The 26,015-nt window shown below is 46.7% G+C and overlaps 1 long non-coding RNA gene across 1 annotated transcript; it reads left to right on the plus strand.

Annotated features, from left to right (window-relative positions):
• Positions 1-20,066: 20,066 nt before the first annotated feature.
• LOC140632987 (uncharacterized) lies at positions 20,067-23,308 on the plus strand. The gene is made up of 3 exons (XR_012030622.1): positions 20,067-20,556; positions 20,889-21,030; positions 23,027-23,308. It is a non-coding gene; the product is annotated as an uncharacterized lncRNA (long non-coding RNA).
• The last annotated feature ends 2,707 nt before the right edge of the window (positions 23,309-26,015 follow it).

Here is a 26,015-nt window from a genome sequence, read left to right on the forward strand (position 1 = left end):
ATTGCTGACCTGACCGTGGAAGGAGTGGTATGAACTGGGTAGGAGAAGGGACTCCAGCCAGACGCCTGAATTTGAATCCCAGCTCCTGCATTTAGCAACTGTGTGACCCCAGACAAATGGCTCGGTGTCTCTGTTTCTTATTGCCATCTGTAGAACTGGATAATAATAGAACTTACTGCCTTGTAAGTTTTTTGAGATTTGATTTATAACCGTTACCATGTGCTTCCTAAATAAGTCTTAAATAATGAAAGGATAAAAGAGTCACAGACTATCTTTGAATTTCTTTGCTAAAGAAATTCTCATCAACAAACAGAACCCACGGGCTGCTTCACCTTGTGATCAAACTGAATATGAGGAATCAAAGATAGAGGTATCTTTGGAGGTAGAACTTGGAATGAGAGAAAAATGAAGCTGAGCACCACCTACTATTTATAGTTGTGTGCTGGAGACCTGATTGTTAAATATTCAGGAATTTCTGAGCCAGCTGTTAAAATGTTATTAGCTTGAAATTGGCCACAGTAGGAGTATTTATACCATGAAAATTGGCAAATGGTACAAATTAGGACTTTAAATTTTTTCCCCCGACTCTTACAAATGCCGTGAAGACTAAGTGGAAATATTTGTTAAGCCATAAAATACTACAAAAATTAGTATTAATATTTGCCTCTCAAACTACATTGACAATGCCTTTGATCTTGGCACTGTTTGGCTCCACCCAAATAACGAGTCCTTGATGCTTCTGGCCATCACTCATTTCTTTCCAAGCGCGCAAGGAAAATAACATGGTGATCCCTATAGGACAACATGGGCTCACTAAGAAGGGCCTTATTCTTCAATCACCTTGCACAAGATACATTATAAATTTCCTCAATTATAATCAAAGTTTAAAAAAAACATTTCAAATGTAAATTTTTTGATACATTTAAAAATTAGGGGCACCTGGCTGGCTCAGTTGGTACAGCAAGTGAATCTTGATCTTGGGGTTCTATGTTTGAGCCCCACGTTGGGTATAGAGATTACCTAAAATAATTAAACAAAAACAAATAAATACTATATATACTATAAAATACTATATAGAGTATTTTTAAATTATTTATTTATATAATTTTGAGAGACCAGGACTATGTTCAGTTCTTTGTTCTCCATCCCTATCCTCACCCCTGTTCACTGACTTTGCCCAGTTCTCCTTTGTCTGTAGTACTGTCTCCTCCCCCATGCTGGCTTACCCATTCCCCAACCTCCCACCTGGCCCACCATTTTTACTTCACAGATCTCTGTCCCTGCATCAGTTTTCCTAATCTCCAGAATCAGGAGGGATGTGCCTTTCTACATATTCCCATTGTAGCCTTCTTGGACCTAGAAGAAAATAATTTATTCCTGTATTAGAAGAGCCAGCTTGCAACCATTTATAAAGAGATGACTTCTGAGTATTCCCACAAAAAGATGTTCAAGATCCATTAAGTGTAAAAATACAAAAAGAAATACATAGTTTGTCTTTAGCAGCATTTATACAAAGAGATACGTTTGGAAATATGTAGAAGAAATTCCAGTGGTCATCTCAGATGAGGGAGTTTTAGTTTTCATTATACGCTATATTTTACTGTCTTTTTTTCCATAATAAAAAGAGAGAAAGAAGCAAGTTTGCTTTCTCTTAAAAGTCTATGCATTTCTTGTTTATTGTTGTATCCCCAACACTGAGTGCAATGCCCATAGTAGGTACTCATTAAAAACTGATAAATTACTTTATAGCTTCCGCTCCCCAATAATTCCTACATGGATACATTTTCATAGAAGAGTAGTTTTTCTATGGAAGAGCTTACTGGTATGAGTAGAAAATTAGCAAATGAATCATGAATAGTTCAGAAATTTACAAGCTAATGTCTAACAGATGACACAGATATGTGCACACAATCTCACTAACATAAATCACCCACTCAGGATTCCTAAAACTACAAAGTATTTATTTTCTAATAAATCATGGGAGAGAAAGGAGGCTGAGAGCAGAGGGACCATTTCTGAAGTCTCTGGTCACATCCAAGAACACATGGATCCTCAGATTTCACCATTAATGTTGGATTCACTCCATGGCAAAGACTCTTACTATTATCACTTAGGCCCTCTGGTCCTCTGTCTCAGTATATTTCAAGGAATATTTTATTGAAAGTGTTTTCAGCATGTATGAGTTGGGTATACATACTAGACATTTAATTCAAGCAGACCTAATTTTCCTGTGGTCTGTGGCTTGAACTGAGGAGTAGGTCACCAATGGGAGCAACCCCCAAAAATCTAACTTTAGATTTGAAACTATATTTACTTAATTGAAAATGTTATATCATATACATTTGTATATATAATTTTCTCCTTGATAAGAAAAATCTCAACTTCTTATTAAGACCATAGACCCCCATGGTTTGACTCCTGCCCATCTCTCCAGCTTATTTCTTTCCATTCACTCCCTTCTCCCAAGTCTTCCAGTCATACTGCCTTTGCTGTTTTTCAAATACACCAGGCTTTTTCTGGCTTCAGAGTCTTTGTACCCATTGGCCCTCCAATGGAAAGATCTACCTGGCTGACTGCTTTTGGTTTGCATCTCAGTTCAGACAAATCCTATTTGCCAGTGACGGCTTCCATGGCTCCAGATCGGAACAGTGCCCACCTCTGTCCCCCACCTCTACTTGGTCTATCACAACACGTGCTTTTTAAACAAATATCATTTATCATCATCTGAACTCATCTTGTGCATTATTATCCCTTTGCCCCTTGGTTTCCATAAGATGGAAAATGCAGATAATTTTGTCTTTTTTATTCATATCACCCCAAGCCAAGAAAACAGAGTAGGAGCATAAGAAATAGAAATGAATGACTCAATCAAGTCTCAGAGGTCTTTCTAGCCATGTGATCCCCGCTCTTTTCATGGAGAAAGAAGCAAATGATGTAGCTTCAGGAGGCCACAAACTTGCTTGAGCGAAAGACACCCCTGCACACTTTTAAGAGAACTGCTGTGCTACAAAATGCTCCCAACGCCCTTGGGGTTTGGAAACTGGAGAGCTGAGCAGATTGGAGGCTGCAAGGCACAGAAAACTTCCCTCAGAATACTGAGTAGGCCATTGCTTTGGTTTTATAAACTATTTTTGGAAATCTTACATGGGGTCAAGATTCAGAATGTTCACCAATTCCATTGGATTTCATGAATGTTCTGTATTTTTGATGTAGCTGTGAATAAGATTGAGAAAAAACAATCCCTCTTAAAAAGCAGTTATGCATGTTGTCTGGGAGACATGATAAAGAATTAGAAGAAAGTAACATTTTTGACATCTACAACGTCTTTTTCATATAACTTAACAGTTTCTGTCCTATAAGCATCATTAGCCCCAGTTTGATAAAACTGTTAAGAAAGACCACACAGAACTGGATTAAGCCCCTAGTTTGTCAATCAGGATGGTCTTCAAAGCTCCAAAGCCCTCTCTTCTGCCTCACAAAGCTTCTCATGAAGCCTTTGAATAGTAGCAATCAAGAGTTCAAGATAAGGACACAGACAATTATACTACAGATCCCCTAGCTCTTGAATCCACTCTAATATATTCTAGAGTTCCATGACTAACTTTTGTCACCCTTTTGTTTAACAGGATTTTGGCCAAAACCTGTTGCCTCAGTGATTCAAATGGCTCTGCAAAGACAACTTCACTGTTAATAGTAGCATGTTCTTTAACATAAAAATCCTGATTCTGGCCTCCTATGTTTACATATATTATGACTAGCTTTTATTTTTTCATTTTTACATTCACATTACTATATCACTGTATTTTTTTATATAAGCCACCTCAAAGTCATTGTGAGATTAAGCTAAGTATAAAGAATAAATTATACTTACTGTGATAGATTACAATATTGTCTATAAATTTTCAGCTTCCTTTATCCATGGCCTTTGCCATATGCCTTAACTCCTCCAAGAAGAAGTGGAACCTCTTTTCCTATCCCTTAAATCTGGGCTACTTTTGTGACTTGCTTTAGCCAAGAGAATATGGCAAAAAAAAGATAGCATGGTGGTTCTATGGACTCAAGCCTCGAGGCCTTGAACGCTTTTCATCCTCTTGAATCCTTAAGATCACCACATGAATAAGCCCAGACTGCCTTTCTGGAGGATGAGAAACATATGGACCATTGGTCCACTGTCCCAATCAACAGCCAGTCATATCTCAGAAGCAGAAACATCTAGATGGTTTGTCAATCATACCAGGTTCGTAAGGGTGCCCAGCTAAAACTAGAACAACTATCCAGTCGAGCCCAGCCTAACTAAGCTAAGCGGTTGTTTTCTTAAATATCTAAAGAAGCCATATTACCTGATAAACCTATTTTCATAATAGCCTTTATCACATATGTGCTACTACTATAAGTCATTTGCTTACATGATTCTAGGCTTTTTGAGGTTGATATAGTCTTCGTTCTACAGCTGATCCTTACAGAGGTTTAGTGAGTCATTTTTCTTCTTTTCTTATGGTCAAGTAGATCAACTTACTGAATTACAACTACAGGAAATTTAGGTAGAGCTCCTTAGCTTTAGATTTTCTAGTATCTCACTTATATACCACCTTCCCATTTGGCTTCCAATTAAACAGACCAAAGGAAAAAAAATCTATGAAGACTGAAAAACTTTTACAAAGCATTCTTATTTTGCTTCAAAAGTAACCTTAGAACACTGAAAGGGAGAAACAAAGTCAAGTTACACAGAAGAGCTAACTCATCAGGGGAGGTTCTGCCCATCTCCTGACAGACTTTGATTAAGTACTGAGGAAGCCACAGGCCTTCTGAAGAATCCAGCCTGTTCTTGGTTGCCTGAACATCCCTGAAGGTTATTCTGTAGATCACTCCTCAGAGGGCCTTTGAGAATACAAATTACTCACTTGGAAATTTATGGGATGATATGTCTTGAGAATGTCTTTGAAGGTACACAAATGAACATTCTGTTTTCCTGACTACAAAACTCAGACTGTACCAAATCACAGGCCAAATTCTGTTTCTTCTCCTTGTCTCTGTCCACCAAGCATCCCTCCCCAGTGAACAGACATAAATCAGCCTCCCAGTGTGAGAATCTAACAACTTCAGGAGAGACTGGGGGTAAAGAACAGCATCCTTTCATGTTGATTCTGCAGTGTATAACTGGTAAGACTTGAGATCTCCTCCAGTAAGAGGCAGGTTAGGCATTCCAGTGGTTGGCTGAAGGTTATATTATGGAAGGATGAAACAAGGTGAGAGATAACAGAATGTTGCTCAATAATCACATCTGTGCTCAGAAGGGCAAAAATATAAATTCATACACTAAAATCAGCACTTTTTAAACATTTCTCCTTGATACCCAAAGAAGACAAGATGCATTCCATTTTTCTTATACTCATTCTGCCTTCATTTTTACTTTGTTTCTTGTTGTTTCTGAGTATTTTCTCTATTCTATCAATCCCTTTCTTCCCCCAAGGACTCTGTATATGTGTGTGTGTGTGTGTGTGTGTGTGTGTGTGTGTGTGTGTGTGTCTGAGTGTAGGGGCGATGGGCTTTGGGGACAGTGGAGGCAGGGATGGATGGACCCAAGAATGAGAATGAGGGGGATGGACTCATGTAAGTCTAAGAAAAGTAAAAAGCCATCTAGTAAAAAATATATCCAACTGGATAACAAATTCAATTTACAAGTCTTAGGAAGGACTGAGTTATAATGAGCCACATTAAATTTGATTGTCACAAATTTTCAGAAGGACCCTCCTCATACCTCACCTCCTACAATGACAGTTATAAATCAATTCATTAACTAATAGCTCTTTGGGTTTGGCCCTCTGCCAACTAACACCCCCTATCGTCTCTGCTTTTTAGTATCAAATACAAATTTATATTCTTCACTTGTACCTTGTTTATTAGACTAATCTTCTCATATCTCACTACTACTCATTAGGGTAAAAGTCTGCCAGCCTCCTAGGCAGAAAGGGTAACTGAGTGCTCCAACTTAGGGTTCCCCTGTGGTGTTCCTGACTGATGGGGAAAGGGCAAGTGAGCCTGGAAATTCAGGGGAGAGATGATGCTGCAGTGTAGACATGAGCAGACATTACAAATTAGCTTCCTGGGTTTGTGTTCTGTAAACTCATTGTATGGCCTCTTGTTAAAGGAAAAAGAATTCTCAAAATTGTTAGTGCTAAGAAATATTTTAGTATTTTACTTAATTTCAAAAAGAAATACTAAACAGATGCATATAGCTGTACTACTACCCTATAATTCAAATAAATCTAAGTTATTGAATTTTGCTTTTACAAATTTCAATTTATACATTCTTATAATTTAATGAAATGGAAGATTTTGGTTTTTCTCAAATGAAATCATCCCTATTCGATCTAAAAATACAAAGATGCATGGGCATGCTTAATGACTCTTTTCTTTTTTTTTGACTTGGATCTTTTATTTTTGAAAACTGTTGAGTCACAATTTTTGTTTGTTAAACAATTTAATTTTTAGTCATCAACTTATTAGGCTGATGAGCCATTTAAAACTGTGTAGCCAAATGCAATACTGGGAAAAAAACATTAAATTTCGTTGGAGAAAACATTTTGCCTGCATTTTTGTAACTCCCCATTCAGCCTCCTTGACCTGCTCCATGTGCATAACTAACCAGAAGCGCACCCACCACCATGCTTGCTGGCAGCACCGTGGGGGCGGCTGCTACGACTGAGGCCCTTGTGGAGTTAGGCCTGCCTTGGCTGCCATTTGCTGAGAGTATTCAATTTGGGCAAACACAAATGCCAATTCAGACACGGAAATTGAGTATGGCACGCAATTACAAGGTGATTGTTCAATGTCCAGAATGATTTATAGTGACGTGTGTCAACGCTCAAAGCAAAAATTATCACAGAAATCCTCTACCTCAGAGGACACATCCATGCCTACAAAATATCTTCCCAGTTTATTGTTTTGCCTGGGACTACCTGGCCTTGCTAATAGGTCTGCTACTTAAACACTGTTAATAACTTTCTGGAATTCAGAAATGCGGTACAGAGAACTCACTGGTACAGTGGGACTGGAGGAGGAGGAATTATATATAAAAGCAGTTGCTGGGACGCCTGGGTGACTCAGCGGTTGAGCGTCTGCCTTCGGCTCAGGGCCTGATCCCAGGATCCAGGATCGAGTCCCACATCGGTTTCCCCATAAGGAGCCTGCTTCTCCCTCTGCCTGTGTCGCTGCCTTTCTCTCTGTGTCTCTCATGAATAAATAAATAAATCTTAAATAAATACATTAATACATAAAAAAATAAAGGCACCTGCTAATTGAAGATAAAAAGATTATTTTTGTTCAAAAGCGCTCCTGATTTAGGTTTACTCTTCTCCCTTAGATAACACAAACTAGAAAGTTAAAAAGGTAATTCCTATAAGAAACAGTAGTTTAAAAACTTTATATCTGTGAATCCACATCTCAAGACTATTTTTGAGTTTGTCACGGTAAAGGCTGCCCCTTCATGGAATTTTAGTATCTTTTGGTGGGGGAGAGGGGATCCTTCGGCAACTAGAGAAATGAAAAAATAACTAAACTAAGCAAAAATATTTTCTGTTCCCTTTAAAAAGTTAACCTAAAAGCCCAAAAGATGATTTTGAGTTCTGTTAGATGGCAAGTGTCATACAAGGGGGCTACGTCGTCCACCAGGGCACTCAAAATTCTTCATTCAGCACCTTATTTCACTTGGTGTACCACGCATTTCCCCCTCAAATGTCCAGCTCCTATGTGTACCTCATAACCATATACACCTTCCCCACACCTTGCAGTAACTCAAGTGTCATTGTCTCCCCCAGTTTCCTTCTTCTCTGTAGCAAAATATGCAGACATGCTAGCCGCGGGATATTGTTTCCTGGCACTAGGTTGAAATAATTCTGGCAACTGAGACCCCAGAGAGATTTCAGAGATTTCACCATCTGAGTGGCTAGCTGAGTTGCTTAAGATCATAGACCAACATAATAGCTCAGAGGATTATTGCAATATTGGGGAAAACATTCCAGAACAAGTCATCACTATTTACAGTAATAGCTTAAAAATGTTCCCAACATATAACTCTACTTGACTTAAAATATAACTATTCTGTATATAAGTACAGACCTATAGAAATTGGTGTGTCTGTACACATATCAGGGTAGGTAATGATATGCTCTCCAAGAACAAATCATTTGGTTTGTTTTGAAGAAATACACACTTTTCTTTTTTTACCAAGAACACCTCCTCCCTATTTTTCGAATAGATTCTTGTAGCGGAGCTGCTAGTTGTCCTCTACTACCTGTTCTCATCTTCTTTTCTAGTAAGGCAGTTTTTAACAGGCCATGGCTGCTCTAAATCGATGCCCCATTCCTCAGCCTTCTTGCAACTGAGCCTGGTCCTGTGAGGAAGGTCTGGTCAATGAGAAGTAAACCAAAATGTCAGAGAGCAGCTCCTGGGAACCTTCGGGAGGGTTGGCTGACACACGCCCTTTGTCTCTCTTTTTCATCACTTCACCCCTCCTGCTGCCTGGGAACAGATGCCACCTTGCACCATGAACATGAGGTCACACTGCACTGGAAAAAGCCCAGTGAACTGTTTTCTAAGGATTTCCTGGAGCAGAGCCACACACTACCAGCCCCGCACTATTTTATCCTCTCTCTTTTCCATGAGAGAGATCCATGCATGTTTCTTGAGCTCTTTTGAGTTTCTAGAAGTTCTATAAGTTTCTGTAAGTTGGGATTTTTCTGTTGCTTGTACATCAACCTCAAGTTACGAGATTCAATCGGGTATGGAGCAAATTGCTAAGTCCCCACCCCATAGCACTGACAGAGCACGAAGATATAGGGGGATACGGGAAGAGGCATTACATCTACCTGGAACAACAAAGGATTTTGAACAGATGCCTATTAAGACGAGAGGGACCATTTAGAACGAAAGTAGAGGATCTGTCCCAAGTCCACACAGGATAGGGTGAGGGTGAGTCAAATGTCAAGAGCTGTTTGAACAGCTTGGTGGGCTGAAATGAGGTAATCCAGACCCAAGGCCTCTTGGTCATAGGCTCAGAGGTTGGAAAGGAAGACTAGATGGAAGGGACTTTGAGAAGGTGTGTGGGCTTGGCTTGCAGGAGCTCCCCCTGCCCCCTGCAAGGTCCCACATGCGGAACAGCCCTGGGCAACTGCACTCTTGTCCCTTTAACGCCCCCACTGCAAAAATAACCCCCAGCTGCTCCAGTCGTGTGGGAGGGCACAGGGACCAGCCCGGCCCTACACTCCACACTCGGAGTTCTGAGAGGGAAGGGCAGCCCACTCAAGCAAGCATCGGATGCCTGAGGATTCCCCTTCCTTTTCCAAGGGTGGCAGCTGCAGCAAGAAGGAAGGAGCCCTGGATAAGGCTCGCAGTCCCACATACTTGGGAAGTACACAGGAACTGAGCAGAGGAGGTAGCCCTTCCTGGGTGCCCAGGCCCCACCCAAGACAGAGTGAAAAGTACAGGGGCCCAGGGCTAAAAAAAAAAAAAGGTCCACAGAAAGCCCCCACCTAGGCGGAAGTCAGGGCTCAAATGAACAGGCTCCTGTCTGCCTCCAGCATCAACCCCAGGAAGGGACAGCTGGTGTGACCTGGGCGGGACCACAAGAAAACCAGCTGGAACTAAGGCTGTAGGGACTGGAGCCCAGCAACGTCCACTTGACGTGGAAAGGCACGTGCCCCCACCCGGAGCATGGGGCGCAGGCCGGAGAGACTAGGAAATTGCCTGGGTAATCCAGGGAAGATGCAGGTCTTTCAGCTCCGCACTATTTCAAGGTAAAGGAGTTTATTTCTACCTGTTGGTTCAAGTGTCTGCCTCATCATTTTCTTAATAGGGCTCAGACATAGGCCCCCTGTGACAGGATGACACACTTGTGTGCTCTGGTGACTCCTTTTGATGTGGAGACTTCCTCCGTTGCAGTCCTGTAGACACTTGGGCTAAGAAGACAGATACCTCCCACGCAGACAGGCCTCTCCATGTCTCAGCCCGACGGTCTCCCACTCATGAATTTGTACATCACTTCGGTGAAAGTGGCCAGAGATTCTCTAGTAACTAGAACAAGCAGACAGAAGCACAAGGGCACCCGTAGAAGTACTGGCCAAGCGCCTGACTCAGGCTGCCTGTGTCAGCTTGATAAGTCCTCCAAGGCACCCTACTATCACTGCAGTGCGAGGACTGCTGGGGGGAGACGTCGGAATGATGCAGATGATGCAAAATGCTGTTAACCTTGACTCACCCAGTTTTTAGATTAATTAGTTTGAGTATCAAGAGACTTGCTTTTCTTCTCTCTCCCCCTTTCTCCCTTTGGTCAGCTCAAAGCTCTCAAGCACCACACCACCCGAAAGCCTGCTCTTCGAGTCTCACCACCCAATGTACCGGTGAGATCCTTCGTTCAATGATATGACCACATTAGATCGTTTCCTATTACTGAAATAATCTCCACTCGCTCCTCACCCCCAACTAAACACTCTCGGGTGTTCTGAAATGAAATCACCAAATATTCAGTGAGCACCTACCATAGGCATGCTGAGGGTTATAATGAGATCAGTAAGACATAAGGGTGGTCTTTGAAGAGCTCCTGTTCTATTTGGGGAAGACACACACGCACGCGTGCACACGCAAAGTCAGTGTTCAAAGACAGCAACTGAGAAGACACATTCAAGGCTTGGTTTGTTATTTTTCCAAAGGCATGGACATAAACTGTTGTGTTATTTAATTGGGGGGGGGGGGGACCTGTAGCCTAAGTCACAAAGGAACCAAATACAACTGTGACAGTCTAGGTTGTGAGTTGAACGGCATCTCCCTACCAGAATTCCTTTGTTGAAATCCCAACCCCCGGTGCCTCAGAATATGCCCTTATTCAGAGACAGGGTCTTTACAGAAATAATTAAACTTAAATGTGGTCAGTTAGTATGGGCCCGAATTTACCAGTAGGACCAGTATTGTTTAAAGGCAAAATTTGCAGAGACACAGCCATAGAGAGAAGGCAAGATGAAGGGACACGAAAGGATGCCCATCTGTAAGTCACAGAGAGAGGCCGCAGACATGTCCCTCACAGCCTTCAGAAGGCAACAACCTTGCTCACACCTTGATTTCAGACTTCTAGCTTCCAGAAATGAGAGAGAATACATTTCTAGGTCACTTTTAAAGCCATCTTGTCTGCAGTACTCTTTTATGGAAGACTGGGGAAAAGAATACAGCTTGACGCATGAGTAAGATCCGTGTAAGCCCAGGAAGATGAGGAGAGCCTAAAAGGTGAGCAAAACAGCAAAAACAATATAACCAAGCCAGTCAGGTAAGGAGTCTTCAGGCCTGTGTGTTCTACACTGAGGAATTTGGAATGTCCCTACTGATTGACCTCCAGGAGCAGGACCCATGCTATTGAGAGGAAGACAGAAATGCTAATCGTACCACGAGGAACAAAACACTTGCAGTATATTGACTATTCAGCTGGGAAAGAGGCAAGAATCAAAAACAGATCTTCCTTAGAACCTGTGTGCACAGGGCCCCCGCGCTTTGCACAGACCAGGGCAGATAGGCAGGTGAGCCATGAGAGGGTGGGGCTTGGGCAGCAGGTACGTGTACAAATGTGCAGTGAGAACTGGGAGAAAGCAGAGCTGGAGAAAGGATTTGGATTATTAGAGGTGGAGATTGAAGCTGTGACAGTGAAATTTCCAAGGGAGTTCTGAATAGAAAATAATAATAATAATAATAATAATAATAATAATAATGGGAGTGAGGGAGAACAGAACCCAGCCCCTCCTGTACCATTGTAAAGAGTGAGAAGAGTAAGGAGACAGAAGTGTATTCCTCAAATTCTCCAGAGAAATTGAACCAACAGGATATGTACAAATAAATAGATTTATTATGAAGGACTGGCTCACAGGGGCTGGGAAGTCCATAGTTCCAGTCCAAACCCAAAGGCCAGAGCACCAGAGGAATGGCCCAAGCAGAGAGCAAATCCACCCTTCCTCTATATTTTTGTTCTTTGCAGGCCCTCAACAGACTGGATGATGCCCACCTGCCTCAGTGAGAGCTATCTTTACTTAGTCTACAGATTCATATGCTCCTCTCTTCCAGAAATATCCTCCCAGACACAACTAGGAATAATGGCTCCCAGGTAAGTGAGCAGCCTGTATTCTGTTCAAGTTGACACGTGAAACTAGCCATCACTAGAAAGTACCAGCAGAGTGGCAGAGGGAGCTTCAGGGTTACAGCATCAAAGCTTGGGGGAGGGGATGGGGGAGGCATCAAGGCTTGGGAGTGGGAGGGGAACACAGCATGGTCGTGGTGCTCCGAGGGCAAAGAGGAGGAGGCCTAAGAAGTGGTGGCTGATTAAAGGTTACCGGTGACCTTTGAGAAAGCGGTTTCGATGGTATAAAAGAGGTGGGAGCCGAAGTCAGAGAAGTCAGATTCCTGGGCTCGCATGAAGGAGTGGGTGGGAGGATGTGCAAGTGTAGCAGAGGCTGGCTTTCGGGGCTCTCGTGATGAAAGCAAGACGAACGATGGAGTCATGGCCCAGCAAAGCAGATGGAAGTAACTTCACATAAAGGGTTCTGGGGTCACAGAGACCCAACAAGCCCCACCCCAACTCCTTTATGGCCAAAATCTTGCATTAATCAAATGGCTTAAATCCGTATAGACTTAGGTATCTGATTTAAAAATGGCCACAGTAATACCTGTGCCCAAGAGTTGCGATGATCCTATGAAAACAGAGTAGGTAACTCGCTTATTTTAAGTGTCCGGCACATAGTAAGTGCCAAAAGCTGATATAGGTACCAAAAACGGATACTGTGGAAGAGCTCTGGAACCCCAGCTTCTTATAAATAGAGTTGCCAGGTAAGACACAGGACTCCCAGTTAGATTTTCATTGCGGAAAACCCCTACTGTTTAATACAAGTGTGTCCTAATTATTGCGAGGCCACACTTAATGCTAAAAAACCACCTGTTGTTGGTGCCATCTTCTGCCACTGGTAGCATCACAGTGAGTGGATTAAAACAATACAAATTTATTATCTTCAAGTTACACAGGTCAGCAGTCTGACACGGTTCTCCCTGGGATAAAATCTGCTTCAGCAAGACTGGAAGACCTCATTCCTGCCAGAGGCTCTAGGGATCAGTCCACTTTCTTACCTTTTCCAGCTCCTGAGGCCCACTCACATCCCTTGACCCACAGCCGTCTCCCTCCACCCTGAAGGCAGCACCATCGCATGGCTCCCATCCTCCTCCTTAGTCGTCCTGCCCTCTGATTGCAGTTGGCATAGGTGCTCCAGTCTTAGGACTCTCATTCATTGGGCCCAGCTGGATGATGGAGACGCCTCCTCCTCCTTCCAGGCACCTGCGCTTAATCACATCTGCAAGCCCTTTTACCCCATTACACATTCAAGAGTTCCCAGGATCAGGAGATGAGCCTTTGTGGGGGTGGGAAGGGGGTGTGGAGGTGTGGGGTGGACATTATTCTGCGTACCACATTGTTTACCTAAAACTCTAGTTTAACTAGGTATCCTGTTTTTTGCTAAATCAGGTGACTGTGACCCTACCTATAAGACTTTAATTAATGAGGGAAAAAAATATGCTTATGTCCCTCCCCCACCCCTAGAACCCCAACTATACCTTCTATTACTTCTTGCCATTTTACAATCAACTGTATGCGTTTCACTTGACCCCTGTTACATAAACGGGTTTGAATTCAAAAATTTGATGGAACAAATCTATAGCTATTTAGGGGAAAGAAAAAAGAGAAAAAATATATAAAGAGAAATTATACTTTATTTGGATTTTCGTTCTGAAGTGCAATTTCAATTCACCTAATAGAATTTAGTAAAGAAAAATAGAAACCATTCTAGGTATTTCGGGTGGGGGAAAGAATTTAATACAGGGAACTGGATGCATACAAAACTCCTGGGACGGTTGGAAGAGGCGAGGTCGGGGAAAGACACAAGCTTTCAAATATGCTGGGAGCTTCCAGAGACAGGAAGCTCCAGGGACGGAAGGAACCTGCTGACCCTGATGTCATCTGCTTCCAGCTCCGAGGTGGATGATTCACAGGAGAATGTCTGGGCTTCTATACAAACTCTGCCCACTTCTGACAGAAGAGCAATAATGTGGCTTCTACGTCTCTCCTCCCTTCGAAATCTCACGCCAGCACCTCAGGTCATCAGTGTAGGTCCTGAAACTACTGGCAAGGGATGCTGGGAAATGTGGTTCCTTCTCACAATCAGCAGGAAGTGCCTAACGGGTAAGAAGGCCTCTCTAGCTAAAGAAATGAAGGACCCCAAAGAATTGAAAGCAGAAAACTTTTGCCAAAAGAAGAGGTAAAATCATTATGCCTTTTATTATTGTAAAATATCCAAACCCTTATGGACCCAGCTGCAAGTTTTTCTTTGCAAACAATACTTTGTTGTGGGCCTGGGCAGCATGTGTCTTCTGCTCAGGTCCTGATCTCAGGGTCTCGGATGGAGCCCAACCTCGGGCTCCCCATGAAGTGGAGTCTGCTTCTTCCTCTCCTTCTGCCCCTCACCCCCGCTCATGCTCTCCTCTCTCTCTCTCAAATAAATAAATAAAATATTTTTTAAAAAAAACAAAAAAACGATGCTTTGGTCATTCGCTGTGCCTGTTCCATTGTCTTCTAGGTTGTCCTGCCCCTAGGATTTCACGGACTACATACTCCTGGCTATTAGGATTTTATTTTTCCCCATCTAAAATGGCAACATATAAAAAGAGGAATGTTGCTAAATCTGTTTGTCCCTAGGACTCATTCCTGACTTATTATCTGTTGCTGTGAGGACGAACTACCCTCTAAAACTTAGTGTCTTAAACAATAATTACCTTTTTATTTTCCCTCACAGTTCTGTGGGCTTGGAATTCAGGGAAGAACGGGGCACTTCTGCTCCCTGTGGTGTCAGCAGGTCACTCAGCTACATTCAGTCAGTGGCTGGCAGGGCTGGAAGATCCAGGGGACCCCACGGATGTCTGGTCCTTGGGGTCTCCCCTATGGCTTCTCTCCACCCACGTGGCTAATGTGGTCTTCCCCCCAGCTCAGGCTCAGGTAGAAAGACCCCACGCCTTGTGGCTGGGCTCCCAAGAGACGAAGTGACACCTGCCAGGGAACCAATCCCAGAAGGTCCCCTCTGCTCTCTGCTATTGGTCAAGGAAAGTCGAAAAGCCCTAATTCAAGTGGAGGGAAAACGGGCTGTGCCTCTTGAATGGTCGAACAGCACGTGCTTTTGGAGAGGGGAGCAACTGGCCGGTGACCCCCTTTGTACGGGGACTCGACTGTTCTCCCAGCTACAAACCTTGATACTTATTCTCTTCCTCTATCCTCACATCACAATTTGGAGCATGCTGTTTTGAACTTTAACTCTTATCCTATTTCTTCTTAGCCATCGGTGGCCTCTTAACAGTTTTTGCTTATGTAGCCTATTCATAATATTCGAGCAAGTAATTCAGATTCATATACATATATATGCAAGGATGGTACACAGACGTAGTGCTGCCAATCCATGTGTTAAATATTATTTAAGTTCAACGTCCTTCTTCTGTTTTAACAAGCATAACTACAAACAGAAGATCTTGTATTATTTTTTACACTCCACTGTGAGGATCACCAATGTGTCCTTCCATTTTGGTCTCATGAAAGCTTTCTTGATTTTTCTCTTTAATTCCCTCTCTAAGCTGCAACTGCCTACCCATGAGATGACTCCATGATCTGGCTTCTCCTTTTTATCCCTTTCCTTTGCCGGGACATATCAAATACCTAATAGAGCTTGGCTTTGTCCCACATTTCATAGTAGGCATCTAATACCTAGATATCAAAAAAAAAAAATAATACCTAGATATCTATATTTATATCTATATATCAAGGTCTCGAATCTGAGCATTGCCAAAGCTTAAGGTTTACGGCTGGATTTGCTCTTCTTTTCTTCATGTTCAGATCCTTAATGGTTGCTTAGGTCTCTCCAGCTAGTCAGGGACCCTCATCCCTCCTTAAAAAAAAAAAAAAAAAGCCATTTGGGAACACTGATTATAATTCTCAGAGTTCTAGCACCGGTGCCAGCAAATAGTAGGTGCTTAATAAATGTCTGTTATCCTAAATGCTGGCCTCTTCACATTTAACCATCCAAATAGAAATGTGCAGTTTGCTTCACAAGGCCTTACCAAGGAATCCTGAGACGCACAAATGCGTGCTTTTTAGGATACAAAAATAAAACTCAAATCATCCCAGAAAGCATCGGCTAGAAGGTAAAGCAGAAGGCATATATTGGACACGTTAATTTCCTTCTGGTCCTTAAAAAAGTGGGGCGGGGGGAGGTGTGGAAACCGGAGGGGCGTGCCTGAAGGCCCGGAGCAAGGGCAGAGGGATTCCAAGCGACCCCTTGTGATGGGCAGCGCGCTTCTCACCAGGATCCTCTCCAAACAGGCCTCAATGGGGGAGACGGAGGGGGGCCGGCCTCCTGCTCAGCCAGGCAGGAAGCAGGGGGCGCCCAGGACTCCCAGAGCCCAGGCAGGGCCTGCGCAGGGCCTGTGCTGGCCCCGGCTGAGCTCTGGCCGCCCAGGGGACCAGGCCTCGGGGCCCCGGGGCAGGCCTGGGGGGCTCTGCCTCTCCTGTCCAGTTGAACACGGGTTCTCGCTGGCTCCCCGCAGCTCCCGAAGGCGGACTGCAGCGCCGGCCTGCATGGCCGAGGCCTACGGAATGTTCTCGGCTGGTTCTTGGAACTCAGCCCTGGGGCAGAGGGTGGGGCAAGTGCTGAGAAGCAGGAAAGACGTGCAGGGGTGCAGGGGGGTGGTGCTGGGGGCTTGAAGGGACCCCCATCCCTGGCTGCAGCCCCTGCGTCCCTTCCCTTGTCAAGCTGCTGTTCTGATGGCTTTTAGCGTGACAGTTCTTTCTCTAGCAAATGCAGAGGTTAGAGCTGTGGGGCCCTGGACTCCCTGTGGGGGGAGCAGCACCCCGATGGACAGGGAGGTCTAGCTGCTGGTTAGAGCAGTACCCCACTCCCCCCACCGGGCACTTGCAGCTCCCTCCAGGCTCCAGGCTCCCCTCCAGGTGCGGGGGGGGGGGGATGGGGGGGGGCGGCTGCTGCTCTGCTTGAACCCTTCCTGACATTTGGGGACAGTGACAAGCCCCCTGTCACCACTGGCAGGAAGACATTCCTCTGAGCTTTCCCAGCACTTGTGTTCCCCCCGGGCCCTGCTCCCCAGCCCCTGGGCTTCTACCCATCACCCATGAACCAGAAAGGTCAGGGTACCCAGGGCCCCTGGCTGCTCTGAGTGCTCTGACCCCCTGGCCTCGTCTTATCAGGGGCGCTGGAAAAGCCAGGAGGATGGGGGACCCTCCCATGATCTGCGGTTCTTCACCTTAGAATACCACCTCCTGACCTGGAAGAGATCGGGCCCTGGTGGGTGCCCCGTTTCTCCACCCAGCCCCCCGAAACCCTAGAAATGTCTCTGTTCAGAGGGGTGCAGCCGAGGGCGGAGACTCTAGCTGCCCTGGCCCAGCCCAGCCTTCGCACGTTGCTACCAAGCTCAAGGGGGATGGGGGGCCACGCTCCGAACCCCCGAGCCCTCATCTCCGCACCTGCCACTGTAACCACCGTGCCCACATATTCAGCGAGGCGGCGGGGCGCACGGGAGGCGGAGAGCACATCTCTCCAGGTTTCACAGGAAGACTGGGCCCGCGGGCCCGCTGCTACTCTTCACACCCCGCGGCCCAGCCACGTCCAGCTCCCGAGTAGCAGCATCACGACTGGTTCAAAGGCTTAGTGACAATAATGAAGGGGGGACAAAGACGAATTTATTTTATGTAACTGAGTGAGAAATCAACTCAGGAAAGAGCACATCAGAATTTTTTGATTTTTTTTTTTTTTTGCATTCGATGTGCACGCCCAGTGCACCTGAAGTGGGTGGTGCCGGATTCGCAGTGGGGACCACGGTGTGCCAATAACCTCAGTCTCGCATGGCGCGGTCTCGCCTTCTGCGTGTTCCTTGTGTAGCTCTGTAAGGGTCGGCGGGGTGGTGTGGCCCCATGTTACAGATGGGAAGCCTGGCTTAGTGACATCGAGTCGCCCCAACAGCCAAGGCCATTTAAAGGGTGAAGGAAGACTTCCAAGTCTTCTGACTCTTCATGTCCCGTCCACAGCACTGTTGTACAGCACGAGGGATCCTTCTGGAGGAACCAGCTGTACCTCCAGGGCCCACTCTTCCTGGATTAAGAGGGTGAAGATCAGTGGAGGGGAAAAGAGGTCAGCTCAGGGTTCAAACTCTGCTCAAAACAACCTGACCGTTGCCCTACACCCCCCACACTCAACTGCCACTGCTTCTGCCTCCAGGATTTGCCCAGAAACCCGCAATCACGGCAACTGTAGCTCCTTTGCTCACACGCAAGTGCACAGAGACATGTGAGCAGAGTGCAGGGCCAGGGTCACAGGTCTGTTGTCCAGAATGATGGAGCTACGGGACTCGCGGGATAGGATGTGGAGCGAGACACCCATCCACTGCAGCCTCATCTTCCTCGCTCTGTGCCTGCAACAGAGGTGTGAACCTTAAAACTCTTGTTACCAACTCGTGGAAACGTGAGATGGAGAGAAACTTAGAAACTTCAAGTAATCAGAATATGAACTGAGCGACTAGCCCGCTGTACCCATTACTCTAATCCAACACTTGAGAAAAAAAAAAGATAGTTTCAGCTCTGACCGTGCATAATTCACCAGTAGTTTTAGGAGTAGAGACTCATTTTGATTTGTTTCAAAATTCAGCTAAAAATTTCACTGTGTGGGGCACCTGGTGGCTCCGCCGGTTGAATGTCTGCCTTGGGCTCAGGTCAGGATCCCAGGAGTCAGGCCCCCTGCTCAGCGGGCGGCCTGCTTCTCCCTCTCCTGTGGCCCCTCCCTCCGGCTTGCTCTCTCTCTCTCTCTCTCTCTGTCAAATAAATAAATAAAATCTTAAAAAAAATTATTGCTGCTTGCTTTTACTTGGAGTTCATGTCAAGGATTTTTTTTTTTTCACTGTTCTTTTCTATTGAGGCTCTGGAAATTTCCGTGAATATTCAGGGTATAAAGGAGGTCTTTAAAAAACGAGACAAAAGAAAAAAAAAACCTCAAGAATGTTAGATCTTTTTTATGAAAAGTACTGAACAATAGGCTTCCCATGTTCATTATTTAAACAGATTGAACCGAAATATTTATCTGTCTGCTTTGGATTGAAAAATTGCAGATCTTTCTTTTTTGTTTTTGTTTTCTAAATCATTTCCTTTACAATGGTTTTTCATGCCCAAAAGGAGAGCATTTCGTCCTCGGAAGACCTCTGACCTCTTGGGGCCTTCGAACCGACACACAGAAGCAGTTTCCGGTTCTGTATTGCGCAGGGGTGGGTGTGGGAGTATTTCAGGGGGGTCCCATCAAGAAGGCTGGAATACCCAAGCGTGTGAGCAAAACCTCTAACTCGGGGACCTAGAGGCCGAGAGAGGGTCACAGAGATGCGCCAACAGGGGCTCTGTTTCCGGGCGTCCCTGCCTTTGACCAAATGGTCAATTTTTAGCACAGTTATCTGGTGACACGACTTGGGCAAAAACAGTGTGGTGGTTTTGAGCTCTCTTAGTGTTGCTGGTGGTTTGAAATGCTCCCCCCACCCCCCGCCCCCAGCTCAGTATTTCTACTACAACCTTTTTTAGCCACAGAAAAAAGTCAACCAATGGTCTTAGAAAACGAACACTTCTCTTTGGTTCTTGCCTGTCTTCATTTTACAAACACACGCACACACACACACACACACACACACTCCTGGTGGGAATTTCCCATTCCTTTTAGTGTTCACCCCACTAGATGTGGTTGGTTGGCTGTTATCATTGACCGAATTGCTCCATTTTTGTTAGACGTCGCTTGGTGTAATCACAGAGGATGGCTGTACGCTCAAGGCTGTTAGAGCGGCAGCTTTTAAATCAAATGGATTTCCAAGGCTTCTTTCTGCCTCAGTTTCCTTATCTGAAAACCATGCAGATATGATAAGAGCGCTCCCAAAGGAGGCTGAGAAGGTTCTAGTGAAGGCCTCATTAGGTGTTCAGTAACCCTCTGGCGTGGCTGCTCTGAATTCACACAGGCGGCTCTTCCTCTGTGGGCCAAGGTCTCGCTGGGTGACGGCTGAGGGTCCGTGGAGGCTGGGCTGCGGCCCTCGGACAAGTCAGAGCAGCGGGGCCCAGAACCCGGGACCCCAGGGTGTGGTTAGCCACCCTTCCGGGGAGCCTCGGTCTCCCTCAGCTGGTCCCAACGGCCAAAGTCGAAGTTCCCCCTTTCAGATCAAGGCGCTCTACGGCTCCTCTGCCAGCCCCGCGCCGACCCAGACGTGAGGGGAACACCGAAACCTCCCGTGACCGTGAACCCACGTGGCTACACGAAAGCGGCGCACAACACGCGGGCTTGTCACTTTTATGAGACGGTCCCTCTCGGGGAAGGCCGGAGGCTGGGGATGAGATTCAGGCCTAGAAACAGAGAAAGATCAGCCGGCCCTTATCTGTGGGAGTGTCCTGAACCAGCACCATCTTGCCGGGTAAACTGAGTCACAAGACCCCCCACCCCCCGCCTTGTCTTTGTGGGAGGGAAGTGCTAGAGGGGTCCCCCGGGCATCCTGGGGGAGGCCACGTGTGTTTACAACTTGAGGAGGGACCTCATCCTCCACCACGCTGGCCTACAAGCTTCTTATTTTCCCTTTTTGGTTTTATTTCTCAGAATGTGAAACTTCTCTAGCCAAAGGGGATTTTTTTTTTGTTTTTTGTTTTTGTTTTAATTTTTTTTTTTTTTTAATTTTGCCACACTCAAGTTCTCATGTTTTGGTCAAAGAAGAAAAATCAGGCAGCTAACTGCCCTCTCTGCCTCTCTCAGCCACTCACCAGGGCCGCACCAACCTGGAATCAGGCCCGTGCACCATTACCCCGCCTGCATCCATCCAGCAGCAGAACCTTCCCGAGAGGCCTGCGGCCCGTCGGCCTGCGTGGGGACCCGGCATAGGAGAGGAGAGACCCAGGTCGGGGAGTCGGGGAGGGCTCGGTGAACTAGACTCACCTCCCCTTCTCTCTAATATCCTTCAGGGAAAAAGGCTCTCTTCGTACCTGTGCCAAGGAAGCTGATGCTCAGGGGGCAGGGGCCTGGGTGGCACCTTGGGGCTGCCGGCTGCAGAGCGTGAGCCCAGGACCTCAGGTCCCCCTTGGGTCCTCACCTGTAACTGTAAGGGGACACAGGGGCCGGACCAGGCCTTGGCTCTGCCCCAGGAAGTCTGATGCCCCTTTTTCTTCCAGATTTACCCCGCCAACCTGCACCTGCCCAAAGGGATCTACTTCCCATTTGCGAGGCTCCCCTGGCTTTCCTTCCCCGGGACTGTGGCCTCCTCTGGGTTGAACGCAGCGCTCCAGAACCATCTCTTCCCGGGCCCGTCCACACACACCTTGCCAGGCACCTGTGGGAGGCGTGGCCAGGCACAAAGGGGGCCTCCTTCCAAGCATCCTGACCTCGGGGCGACCTTGGGCCTGGCCGGCTGCGGAGTGTCACCTGCGGGTCCTTGGGTGCACACACGTGTGCATGTGCATTGCGAGGGGAGGCATTCCAGGAATAGCTGTGGAGGGGTGGGGCTCGGGACAGGGGGGTGTGTGGGTGGGGGGGACAGGCCTGTGACCGGGTCCCCGGTGCACGACTCCCAGCGGCTGGCTGGGCGCCGGGGATTCCCGGGAGGTCAGGGCCAGTCGCCTGGCGCCCCGACTGCACAAGGGCTGCCCGTGACTCACGCAAGAAGGCGAGAGAACAGTGACCGAATTTGAAAGAAGCAGGTCGCCTCTATCAGGGAGGCTCTAGGAGGAACAGGAAGCACCGTCCGCTGTACCAGGCTCAGAACGGGGCCGTTCAAGGGTGTCCTCATGCCTCTGTGGTCGCTGAGCGTAGGGCTGGCAATTCAGCAACCCCCTACCCTGCAGCCCTGGCAGGGAGAATCCGGGTTCCGGGCGGCTCCCACCCCCTGTGTGACAGCTAGTGGCAGCTTCCTCAATCCGTTTTATGCGACCAGCCACAGCAGGCGGGCCCAGGGAGAGACTGCTCCCCCAAGATAAGAACCCAGGCACCAGCCTGAGCCAGACCCCACGCAGAAGCCTGTGTTCCCACATGTCTACCCCAAGGAAGACAGTCTTGTGTTTTTTGTTTTTGTTTTTCACACAAAGACATCCTACATGCTGGCTGCGGTCTGTGTCCTGAGCACTCACTATATGGCAAACCCTGTGCTAAGAATTTGGGGCACACGGTCACATTTCATTCTTCTTTTTTTAAGACTTTATTTATTTATTCATGAGAGACACAGAGAGAGAGAGGCAGAGACACAGGCAGAGGGAGAAGCAGGCTCCCTGCAGGACTTGATCCCACGACCCCAGGACCACGACCGGAGCTGAAGGCAGACGCTCAACCGTGGAGTCACCCAGGCATCCTGGTCACATTTCATCCTTAAAACGATCCTGAGAGGCAGATTATTCTAGTATCTCTGTGTTATGGATGGAAGCACCAAGGGGCAGGAAACTCTGCTTACCCCATAGAGCTATTTATGTCACATATGGAATCTGAGCACAGGCCATGCTCCCTCCCAGGATGACTTTGCTTTGTCCTGATGGACAAGATGATGGTGGTGGTGGTGGTGGTGGTGGTGGTGGTGGTGGTGATGGTGGTGATTTAAGTCTTGGGTAGTTGGGGCGCCATTTTTTAGGCTGTGTTCTCAGGGGTGTCTCCGTGAGCCTACTGTACCTGTAGGGTGACCAGGGAATGGTGGACTGTTGAGAAATTCTTGGGGACACTGGCTCCATCGTTCTGAGGCCAGGTTGTCCCAAGGCCCACCTACAGGCGGGCTTACATGTCCCTGGCTGAGTAGGAGGTCTGGGTAGAAGGCCCCGGGCAGCACAGAACAAGGGGCCTTCTAGACTAACAGAGCCTTGCTGTTGCCCTGTTGTTCCCTCAAGACCCTAAGTGTGCTGGACCTTCCTGTTCTGCAGGGTATTTCTACTCCAGGAACTCTCCAGGAAATGACAGACAGGATAACCTGCCACTCAGATGGGGTTTTCACTCTCAAGAAAGACTGACGCCTTTTGTCCAAAAGTTCTGAAGCCTCAGCACCCTTAAAAATGAAGTTCCCAGCCGAGGAACTGGCCTGCTAACAAGTTTCCCAGGTCATTTTGATGTAAGCAGTTCTTAACAATATTCTTTGTGAAATATCACTTTGGGCCTTACGTGCCACAGGGTGTGGGTCATCTTCCCATTTGAATAAAACAAGGAAAGCAGACACCGAAATTTTCCTTGTCAAATGAGAGCCAACAACTTGGGTGTCTGGGCTCACTTCCGTGTCTTTCCAGGATATTTTTATTTTTGAAAAGGAACTAAACACAGTTTGCTCACAACCACCCCAGGCGAATGTTCTTAGAGTCCGGGGAGGGGGGAGGGGAGAAGGGGCAACAACCTGGGATGCCATCAGTTGCCTTGATGAAAATCACAGGAAAAGGTCATGTAAGTATGAATGGCCTGCGCTGCACTGGGGGCAGAGGGGGCTGCTTCCCAATGGTGCCATAAAACTAAAGATTTTCAGTTATAAGAACAAATATCTGGAAAACGAGGGCAGGAAAATGAGGCATTTGTGTATCAGAGGGTGGTTTCTACCTCCAGGCTCAGGCATGGAGGGTTTTTCAGGGTAGAGGGTGATGGGCCTCCCCTAATTTCCCGCCCAGCCTCCCTCCTGCTTACAGAAGTAACAGACTTGACCTGGGTTGTGATATGAAATGCATCATGAAGGCACGGGGCCCAGAACTTTCCTCCGACCTGTCTGACACTCTACCCACATATGGTTTTGCCTCTGGAAGCACTGAGAACTGTAGGACTACCCACACGAACGTGCCTGAGAGGAACTCACCCCCTTGTCATGCGCCATCTTGGTAGGGACAGCTCGCACACCCTGGCCGCTAGCTGACAGAATGAAGGTAGCCAAGGGGGCATCGGATGGATGATGGGGTGGGAGGGGGCCAACGAGATCGGTCAGGGCACCGAAAGGGGGTGTGTGTGCTCTCCCACAGCCAAGGCCAGTTCTGCTCACTCTCCTCACCCTTATGATTAGAGTAAGAACTCGCCCGCCTTCCCCACCACAACCATCAGGGCCCTCTCCACGGCTTGCCCCATTCCTTAGATTCAGTACACTAATCAGCAGTCCACACAGCTGACCCCCTCACATACCCTGGCTTCTTCCTTTTTCAAAGGAATGGAGCATGTGCGCCGTGTGTGTGTGTGTGTGTGTGTGTGTGTGTGTGTGTGTATGCGTGTGTGGGAGGTGTATCCAGTTCCATGGCTCCAGATGTCTTTCCCTTTATACACCCTTGGGCCCTTTCACGGATCCACCAGTTTGGACCATCCTAGGAACTGTACAGACAAGAGGCGGAGGCTGGGGAGACGATGCCCAGGTGGCACTGAAGCTTGCCCCGTGGGCGGCTGCCTCCCCAGGATGTGCGAAGGCCCGATGTCAGCCACCTCATCCACCTGCCAGTCCCTGCGCACCATCCACTGGGTCAGCAGGGCCGGGATGGGACCAGATAAGAGAAGCTGGTGGCTCCTCCTCTCCTCCTGGCCGATGCTCAGGGAGCAGACGCTCAGGCTCACAGAGCATTTTGGAAGCAAAGGTAGACAGTGACGTTGGGCAAAGGACACCCTCTTGGGGCCTCAGTTCCCTCAAATATGCAACAAATTAGTTGATCATTGATTCTTTTCAGGCTCTAAAGCCATATGATTCTGTATAACGTCACCCTTGTTAATCTGGCACACATTTCTACCGATGTGGAGAGGCATCATATGGGTGTTCAATTGACATTAATTCAATTATACAAGTTTTCTCTTTTATATACTTAAAAATAAAGATGCCTTAAAATTATATTTTGCACACCCAGAAGCCTTATATATTTAGACCAACATAATAGTGGACAGAATTATATGCCCTGAACCTTGCGTAATTGCACTTTACGGGAGATTTAAATATTTTTCTAATTTACCTTTGATTGCACCTGACTTTAGAACCTAACCCCACAGAAGGCACGATTCCACCCAAAGTATTATTACATGGCTACGGGTGCAGAGGAGGATCAGGAAAAGAATGTGGGTTTGAGGCAGATCGATTTGGGTCTGAACCCTGGATTCGAATCTCAGCGACGTCATCTAATGCTGGTGTAATCTCAGACAAGTTACTTAAATTCTCTTGACCCCAGTTTCTTCATCGTCAAGGGAGCATGAATAACACCCACCTCACGGGATTATGTGGAGATGAAGTAAAATAGCGTGTGTGACTCCACTATGGGGCATATGTGACTGTGGCACCTGGGCCTGTGTATCACCTGGTGCATGCCTTACTCGTATGCATGCTGCAGCCCACGTACCCCGGCGCAGCTAGCATTATTTCAGACGGCCGAGCAAGCACTTTAGCAGCTGTTCACGCAGGGAAGAACACCGTCCTGATGCATCCCTAACGACCCCTCCTTGAGAATCAAAGTATATTGACATGATAAGGATTTAAGAAATCCTGCAGTTAAAAAAATTAATTAATTAATTAAAATCCTGCAGTAAAAATACTAGTTTGCCTTCTTTCTAGTGTCCCTGAGACTGGGCCCCAGGACCGTTTACCTTGGTGAATATTTCCAAAGTGCACGACAGGGAGCCTAGGTCACTGTTGGCATATGTTACCCTGTCTTTGAGGAGCCCCTGGCTAGGCAGATAGGCTTGGGCATACTTGTTGGGTCACGGCACAATGAAAGTCAGTGTTTCTCCATACCTCTAACACCGAATTCATCCAGGGTGCTTTATAAAAATGTATCTTCCTTGGACCCACCCCAAAGTTGAATTAGGTAAATGCATCACAAGTGTGCACTTTATTTTTTATTTATGTATTTACTTGAGAGAGAGCACAAGAGAGAGCGCATGGCGGGGGGTGGGGGCTTAGAAGGAGAGGGAGAAGCA

This window comes from Canis lupus, chromosome 5 (assembly GCF_048164855.1).
Source record: "Canis lupus baileyi chromosome 5, mCanLup2.hap1, whole genome shotgun sequence".
In the NCBI taxonomy this organism is placed as follows: Eukaryota; Metazoa; Chordata; class Mammalia; order Carnivora; family Canidae; genus Canis; species Canis lupus.